This window comes from Haplochromis burtoni, unplaced genomic scaffold, assembly GCF_018398535.1.
Source record: "Haplochromis burtoni strain Fernald_Lab_line unplaced genomic scaffold, NCSU_Asbu1 Contig_392, whole genome shotgun sequence".
In the NCBI taxonomy this organism is placed as follows: Eukaryota; Metazoa; Chordata; class Actinopteri; order Cichliformes; family Cichlidae; genus Haplochromis; species Haplochromis burtoni.
In genome coordinates, this window is record NW_024582753.1 from 427784 (window position 1) to 436617 (window position 8834).

Sequence of the window (8834 nt, forward strand, 5' to 3'; positions counted from 1 at the left end):
AAGTACAATCACCAAAAAAAACCCTCACACAAATCTACATATTTGTTTCCGTCATCATCATGATGAAGGAAGCACTTTTTTTTTTCCAGAAGTGATGCAATCAGCTCTCATATTGATAAGTAAAGAAGAAGCAGAGGGTTGGGGCTGGGTTAGGTGGGGAGGAGGTGCTTGGAGATCAATGGGCTAATAAAACAAATCGATGGAATGAAACCACAGAAAAAAGTGAAGTCATTAATTTGCAGAGACAGGATGATCCCACCAACCACATGCATTGATTAGAAATGAGGTCTGTGGAGAACCTTCAGGGGGTATCATATTAGGAAGGGAAACAATGGCCCAGGTGGAGTGGTGGTGGTGGAGGTGGTGGCAAGGGGGGGGGATGCTTTCCTTCTAGGTTTTGCTGCTGAACTACTGCAGGAGAATAGGTTAACTGGCAGATCAATGGCGTCTTCAGGGTAACTCCAAGAAAACAGTGGTTCTGTATATGCTCTCCAATGTACTGTCAACACATTATCGTGACACCTCCTTTTTTAAAAGCAAAGTGTACTCAAGCATGATTATGAAATTCAATACATCATATAGTACAAAGAGGTCCGCAAATAAGGTCAGAGGTGAGAGCTAATGTACCATTTTTATCAATATTGTTATTGTTAATCATGATTTGTCATCAATAATATTGGACTGAGTTATATACACTGCAGCCTCTTCCACAGCACTGTGAGAGCAGTGGAGCTTGCATGATCTGCAGTGTAGAAAAGGACTGCTTCAATACTGGGAGTGGTACTCTCTCCATATTGTGACTGTGTGAGTGTGTAGGTTGCAACAAATGTTACAGCTCAGCCCAGTCTCTTTGCGAACTATTAAGTTTGTCCAAATTTTGGCCTCACCACCAGTCCTTTTTTGGTTTTTTTTTTTTTTTTTTTTTTAATTCAAAGAAACCCTTGACGCTTTCCATTGGTCAGGGTTCATGCAGACACAGCATAGCTTTTCTGAAGCCGTTTGGCTGAACGAGAGAAAAGAAAAGCAGGTGATGTGAGATTGACGACTTAAATACTTCATCAATCAATGCTGCAGCCAATGTGTTGTTTGGTGATTGGTGGAGAATTCAGGCAATCCATCTTTCCTACCAGCAACTGACATTCAAGATTCTCCTCAGGTTCTCCATGTATTGCCTTTATTTCTTTATTTCCAGGGTTAACCTAGGCTGTAGAATATGTGTGTTTGTGCGTGTTGAGGTGGAGGGGGTCCACGCTCTCCTTTCATCTGTTATTAGAGTCTGTTAGACATGTATGCTGCAGCAAAATCTGGCACCCACACACACGCAGGAGTACAACACTCAAGTCAGCTCATGAGCAGCCCTCCCATGCTAACGAGATCGTTTCACAGAAATTTGAAGGCATTAGTGTAATTACTGTAATTATATTTAAATGAGATTATACGCAAGACGACGGGCAACATCATCTTTGAAAATGTGTTTTAAATCGCGTGTCGTCTGGTCGATTTTTTCTTGCAGGAAATTAGCTGAATCGCTTCATATTTGAGTTTTGAACAGTTCACAAAATTCAGAGCGCAAATGCTAATCTGGTGCAAAAAACGGCGCCGGAATGTTCACGTGTGGAAAAGAAAGAGAAGATATACTGTCTCACAAAAATTGCAGGTTTATATTTTTTTATAAACCATTTTCTAAAACGATTGTTTTAGACTCAAAACGTGTCAAATCAAAGCTGATAATGTAAGAATTCCTCCTGCCACCCACCCCCTGGATTTCTGCACCTTTAAACCTTGCAGTTTATTTCCTGACACATTATTCTTTCTTTTTTTCATCTCACTGTCTTCCCCCAGTGTGGCCAGAGTAATACTGAAGCCCCTGGGTTTTGCTTAATTAAAATACATCCTTTTTCTTTTCCCCTCGGAGTCCAGCGATAGAATAACTATGCAACAGGGTTAGCTGTATTTAGCTCCTTGAGGAGTTACCCAGTGTTGTGTCAGGCAGCCACTCACAGCTAAATCAACAACAGAGAGCGAGGGAAAGAGAGAGAGAGGGTATAGTATAGGAGGAAAAAACAGGGGGGTACTGGAGGGCTCCCACATCGTGTAAACGCCTAGCTTTTCACACTGAGCGGAATTTTCATGCTAAGCTCCCAGCTTGAACTGAAATCCTCTCACTTATCCTCAAATCCGAGATGAAATACTGTCAGATGTACTGTGATCCAGGGAATTTAGTAGGAGACTGACAGGCCGGGTGGAGAGACATATGAGCGACTGATACCGAGAGGCACAAGTGAGCTTGTCCGTGTGGAGGAGGAGCAGGGAGAGAGGGGCGACAACTGTGAGGGGAGGAGATTTTTATCCGATGATTTGTCAGAGGCACAAAGAGTGACTCGTGTCAGTTAGGTGATGAGTAACAAAAAAAGTAGCACATTGTCACATGATCCAATCATTTTGTGCTACATACTTTGTTAATGTATAATGCATTATTTTATACTGAAATTTAAATGATTTCTTTTCTTTTTTCCCCCCAAAAAATGTCTGTATTTGATTTGTGAAAGTGTGCTGTACACGGAAACACTTTCCTCACGCTAGTATTGCTCTCATTCGTCAGTCGGATGCTTTATGTGGGGTATTGGGGCTGATATTTGGAGGGTGTGTACATCCCTCATCTCTGAATAGCTCTAAGGCACAAGCAGGAAATGGAGTCCTGGCATTTTGTTTTGCATCAGTGCTCCTCTTTATTAGAGAGGAACAGAATCGACATAGAATTATAATTGGAAAATTGTAAGCTTGCTTTCATTACAATTAGCCAGATCACAGGATGCAATAAACCAATTATTTTACTTAAAAGCAAGTTTCCTCATCACTCTGCAGTGCGTCGCAGGATGTGTAACCTCATCCCACATGGACGTGCCAGTGAAACAGCAAACTCTCTGTCTCCTACTCTGTCGCTCCCCGCTTACATGTAAACACCAGCATGCTTGAGTGTGTTCAGACAGCTGAACATACACTGACATATGAACGCCATTTAGCGGCACCACACGGGCGCGCAAACACACACACACCTCAACAACATACAAATAATTGAGTAAGATTTGCTGGTACATTAAGTTTAATGTGTTTGACATTTGGCGGGAGGAAATGGTGGGCCCAAAGTGGAGTAGCCGGGTCTTTCTTCAATCAGGGCACTGCAGGGCTTCATTTTACAACCCCGACGCAAACCCAGACCCGTCAAAGCTAATTAGCGCCGTTGCAAATGGATACAGGTCATGGCTCTCAGCGGATTGGTCCACAGAAGGGTCGCCAAAGGTCAAACCTCCAGTATGGAATGATATAAACAATCATCTATAGACCACAAACCAATCAATCCCTTTTAACACTATCCACTTCCTGGTCGGCTGCTCTCAGATGTCAGAGGTCAGTGTACAAAAAGACAACTGAGCCAGTGGGTTTGGGAGTGGGAAGCATATCCAACTTATTATCTATTTATTTGTATTTTACCAGCAAAATATCAAATGCATTTAAATCTGTTCTCTGATAGCTTCTGTTATGTTTGTATATGTGCATGCCCATTCATTTATTATTTTCCACTGTTTGCATGACAAAGCTTTAGATCTTGGAGAGGCAAATCCTGTATATTTAGTTAGTCTTTCATGAACTCTATACTACATAAAAATCAATAAGAGTGGAGTGAATAAAAAAATGATCTAAAAGCATCTTCTTTCTTTGCAGCTAAAGCACGCTGTGTGCGTGTTTTCATGCACACTGAATAAAGCCACTTCAACATCAACATGAAGTTCCGCAATTAGCCGGGCAGAGAAAAAAAGGACAGAAAGACAGCGAGAAAGGAAGAGAGGAGGGGTGGGGGAGGAAAAAGGATGGAAACCAACGCTTGAGGAATTGAATTACCAGAGCCTTTTCTCATTATCATTTAGCCGTCTTTTATGGCCCACCAGTAAGAGATGATGTTCCCATGACCCCGCACAATACACAGACATATTATTCAATCCTGCCTCGATGAAATTCCTGCAAATAAAACCTTTGTGCCGGGCAACAGCTAATTATTTGACAGATTGGCCCCCTTCTGGCTCAGGTTACAGTGTGGAGTGGCCATGTTTTAGCCCCCCACTCCCCACCTCCCACCCAAGCAAGAACACCACCAGCACTCCCTCCCCGCTCTCTTCCAATCCTGGTGCAGAGAGGGGCCACTTTGACAAAATCCCAGAGGGCCTCATTCTTTTCAGGAGATTATATATTTCTGCCCCCCCCTCCCTTCCCAACCATCTATCCATCCAAAATCAGGGGAGCGTGATGTGTGTGTGTGTGTACAGATGGGGGTTCTGTGTGTCAGTGACAGCAGTCATTTCATAGTTTAAAGGGTTTTCTCAAGCAGAAATATTTAATCTTCCCACGAAAACAAAGTTTGGTGGTGAACGACCATGATGGAAAGACAGAAAGAGAGATGTAAAAAAGAACGAAGAAAAAAAAAACACCAAACCATGTCAAATATGTGTTTTGTTACACTCTATTTATACTTACTTTGAAGAAATGCTGTACCTATGAATTGAGCATAATTTTTTGTAATACCAAATTAGAGAGTGGGGAACATTAAGGGATTAAAGTTTTGGGTGGGCATGCCTTTGGCTTTGATTCAGTCCACTAATAACAAGAGTTTGTCATTAGTGTTCGGACATGGACCACCAAGATAAATGCCAACACATGTTTAAATTATCTGGAGAGTAATGGCATTTTCCTTCAGCCCTTTCCCTTCCCATAAAGGTCCCTTGTTGACTCAACTATGCCGACATTTTGAGTTATCAGCTCAGGTTTAATCTGTTGCTTACTTTGCACCCATGCAGATGGAATAATTCAAGAGGTTGTACGTGTTAAAGAGGTTAAAACGAAGCAATGCGTAGAAATGATGTAAGGGAAGGCCACTGGGGAACAATGACATTTAATTACTGTGGATTTTAAGCATACATGAAATGTATAAACATGTTATATATAGAAGGATGACAAACTGTGATAAACACTTTTTCAGTTACACATATAATAATAAATAAATATATATATTGTTCTGACATTTGTTATTAAAATCAATTGAACTAGATACAGTCATTTAAAAACTGCCATATAATTGTAATAGTGAAAATGCCGCGACTGAAAGAAAAAGGCACAGATTATTTTTAGAATCTTGACGCAGTGCTTGTAAAACCACAACACTTTTGCCTGTCACCCAAGAGAACTAAAACAGGGAACTACTGCTACTGTGTGAGGCATTTCTGCCACAGCGTTTCTGGAAATTGCCAGAGCTGAATATTTCTAAACGGGGAATTGATATCAAATAATGAAACAACCTGAAAAATGGAAGTTGGAGTTGGACTTAGAGGAAATCAAAAGGATTGTTGAAATGCCAAATTCTGAGGCCATGCCAAGCAAATGCTGCACTATGACCAGTTTGTCTGCAGTTTCCGTGCTAAGATTGGTGTTGTGACATATCAGGACAGGATGTCCTCTGAATTTGGTAAAGTCTTAACAATCCAACCCTTTATATATGAACTAACTATATGCAAACATCTTTAAAAAGACAAAACAATTTAGCCTTTTTTTAATGTACATCACCCCGAAAACACCACTTTGAGCTTCTGCTCCTAACAGTTCCCAACAGTTACACCCTTTTGTTTTTCCACCTCTTGTACGGTGAAATTCTTGCTGGGATCCAGTTGCATGTCTGGGATGCTCGACTACTGTGTTCACCTGGCATGAACCCAAGTGAGCAGAGCCTAGAGTATTCATTGCTCAACCTGGGTGAAGGTCATACAGTCCAGCTCTTCCCCACTTCGCTCCCCAGTGAGCAAACATATGGCCATGGAGCACCTTGAACATGTTTGGGTGACCAGAGCTACTTGGCCTGGGTTGCCACGGCAAAGAGAAAAAGTGGCACTAAGGGAGGTTTAGGCCTAACTTGCTAAAGCAGATCAAGGATAAGGAGGGAATCGGAGGCTGCCAACAACTGAGATCATCAATAACTAGTTGCTTGCAAACACTGAAAGCCATGTAAAGTCACCCAGCCGTGCGTGCACATGGAAATCTACAGAGTTTCTCGCCTGTCTTGTTTCTCCTCCCCTGTTTCTGTTGATATAAATGCTTGTAATCATAAGGTACAATATCATCACCCCATTGTTCAAACAGCCAAGCCTCATCTAATCGCTTCCACGTTTCCTCAGTGTTAAGCTCATTAGTGGGTGACCTAAAGGCATGTAGGGAAAAAAAAGAAAAGACAAGCAAGAGAGACAAAAAAAATCTTTGGATAATGGATGCTTGCTGTTTTGAGACAGTAAAAATAAACAGGTCTGCAGCCTTGATAATGAATATGCTGCAAATGCTGGCCTACAGTGAGAGTTTATCACAAAAGTCCAACTAATAAGCCTGACTAGTGCGTATGTGCATGCATTTTTTAATATATAGTTGGAGCAGTGTGTATGAGCATGCCCAAAATTGAGTCCTTCATTCTATGTGTTGCTGCATGTGCGTGTATTTACCTTCCGGCTGGCTGAGGGTTGGGGGTAGGGGTGGAGAGGGTGTCGGAGATGACGATTCGCCGCTAGACTTTGTGAATGGGGATGTGAAACTGTCTCTAGTGTCTGAACGTCCGGCCCAGGTGGCGACTGGAAGGCTGACTTCATTAGCCTTAAAGAGGAAACAAAGGAAGATGCATCGTAAAAAAGTGCCATCCCTCATCTGCAAGGCCACCGCCTGACACATTAGGAATCTGTATGCTCAATTAACCACTGGCAGGCTCATTTTTCCTCTCTCTCTCTCGCTCTCTATACCACTTTCTCTCTTTCCCTTGCTCTTGATCAAACAGAGCGAGCGGGAGCGATCACACTAGATAGAAGCGAAACTCAGTACGTAGCGTGTTTGTGAAGTTTGATGTATTTTACTTGCACGCTAACTGCAGTAGGTTAAAGGGGAAAAAATACTTTTTTGTCAAAGTTTTAAAAAAAGAGTCAATTTTTTGTAAGCTTAATGATTGCAGTTGAACACATTCAAAACCCCTCCCTATGAATTCTACAGCTGTGTAATTTTATTCTTATTATCATTTATTTATGTATTTTTTGTTACAGGAGGAGAAATGTGATCCCTCGGAATAGAAGAAATCAGCTTTAAGTGGTATGTAGTTTATTTGGGACTTTTTTTTTACTTGAAAAGTGCACAAAAATATGATCCCCACTTATATATTCTTATATGTTCTATCAGAACTCATAAGCATAATTATACGCACAGGTGACAAATGAAAGGGAAAGACGACATCAAGTGTCGAACATGCTGTTGAACAATGGGTTGTAATGAAGTTGTAATGAAGGGTTTTCTAAATCGATATAGTAACGTCACACAAGAATATAAAAGAGCTATGTCCATCAATATTGAAATAATGTTTTTATTAAGCCTTTTCAACTTCTTAACTTTTTTGTTCAAACCCATGTTACTTGGTGTTCTTCATGTGTTCTGCATATCATATAACCTTGAGCCGCCAGCCTTAAGAGATGAGAAATGGGCCACAGAGTTTTCAGTTTGTTCTAACTATGCACCTCCTAGATTTTCTGATCCTTTCACACTTGCAGCCCCAACCAGTGCTCACACAAGTGAGGAAATTTATCAGACTTTGTACAGCTCCCTCTGGAGGGAGTAGTATATGTAGTAATAAACAGAGTTTAATGTGTCCAATCATATAAGATAAACACAGGGGCGGCAGAGGTTCCTCCTCATGTTTTGTTGATGGAAACACACACACACACACACACACACACACACACACACACACACACACACACACATAAATCAGACTTAAATCATATCAACAGTTCTCTTGAGCTGGGTGTCAACCTGAGGATCTTTATCTCACTGAGTTTGAAAAATGGCACCTGGCTAAGGTGGGGCTTTGCTGTGTGTGTGTGTGGAGGAGGTCACCCTGATACGCATCAACCTTTGATTAACGATTTGAGCACAACGCTCTTTAAAAAGCACGGGCATCATAGCTCAGGAGGCCTCCATCAAACCGTTCGCTGCACTTCACAAGCCCAACTTCTTTTTATGATCTGACCCACCCATTTTCTTTCTCCCGCTCTCATGCCACCTCACTCCCACCCACGTCCCCTTCGCTATCACCTTTCTTTTGAGGCCTATCCAGAGAGATGAATAATAGCAAGCAGCTGGCCGAGCACTTCCTTCCCCGTGTCAGGGTCAACAGTTCAGCATGCTGATAGAGACCCTTACACCTTTTTTTTAAAATAAGAGCTCCCCTACACTCACACAGGTCACTTTGCTGCATCGCTGGACAGCCGTACTCCTGCCATCATCTGCGCTCCCTTTCATTATATTTCTTTTTTCATCGCTTTGTGAGTCGCTGATTGATTGATAGCTTCTGCTTTTAGGTTAGTAAAACACCCCAAATGTACTTCGATTGATACAAAATAAATATTTACATATTAATAATTAATGCATGCTATCTATTGACTGGGGTTTGGGTATAAAGAACAGCCTCAGCCTGTCAGAATTTGGCTTCTCTGTCTGAGTAATATTTACATTGATATATCATGAGGCTAAGCTAATAAACTTTTTGATGTTTGCTGCAGTTCCAATGTAGCTCCGTGTGGATTGACAGCAGAGGCCACCCTGGTCAGATTTTGAGTGGGCTCAGAAAGAAGTGCTAATCATAATGCTGAGCTAGCCTTGTTGAGCAGCTAATTACCTCCATTATGAAGATGCAGAGGCCTGATCAGAGGCGCCTCTGTGTGTACATGTGTGTGTTTTATATATGTGTGTGTGCGTACTTTCCTGTG

At 41.7% G+C, this 8834-nt stretch overlaps 1 long non-coding RNA gene across 2 annotated transcripts in view; it reads left to right on the forward strand.

The window, feature by feature from the left end:
• LOC102288742 overlaps window positions 1–8834 on the forward strand; it is a 63968-nt gene that overhangs the window by 38822 nt on the left and 16312 nt on the right. For both annotated transcript variants that reach the window (XR_006052780.1, XR_001337075.2), the window contains one exon: window positions 7119–7164. This is a non-coding gene — a long non-coding RNA (uncharacterized LOC102288742). The remainder of the gene's footprint in view (window positions 1–7118; window positions 7165–8834) is intronic.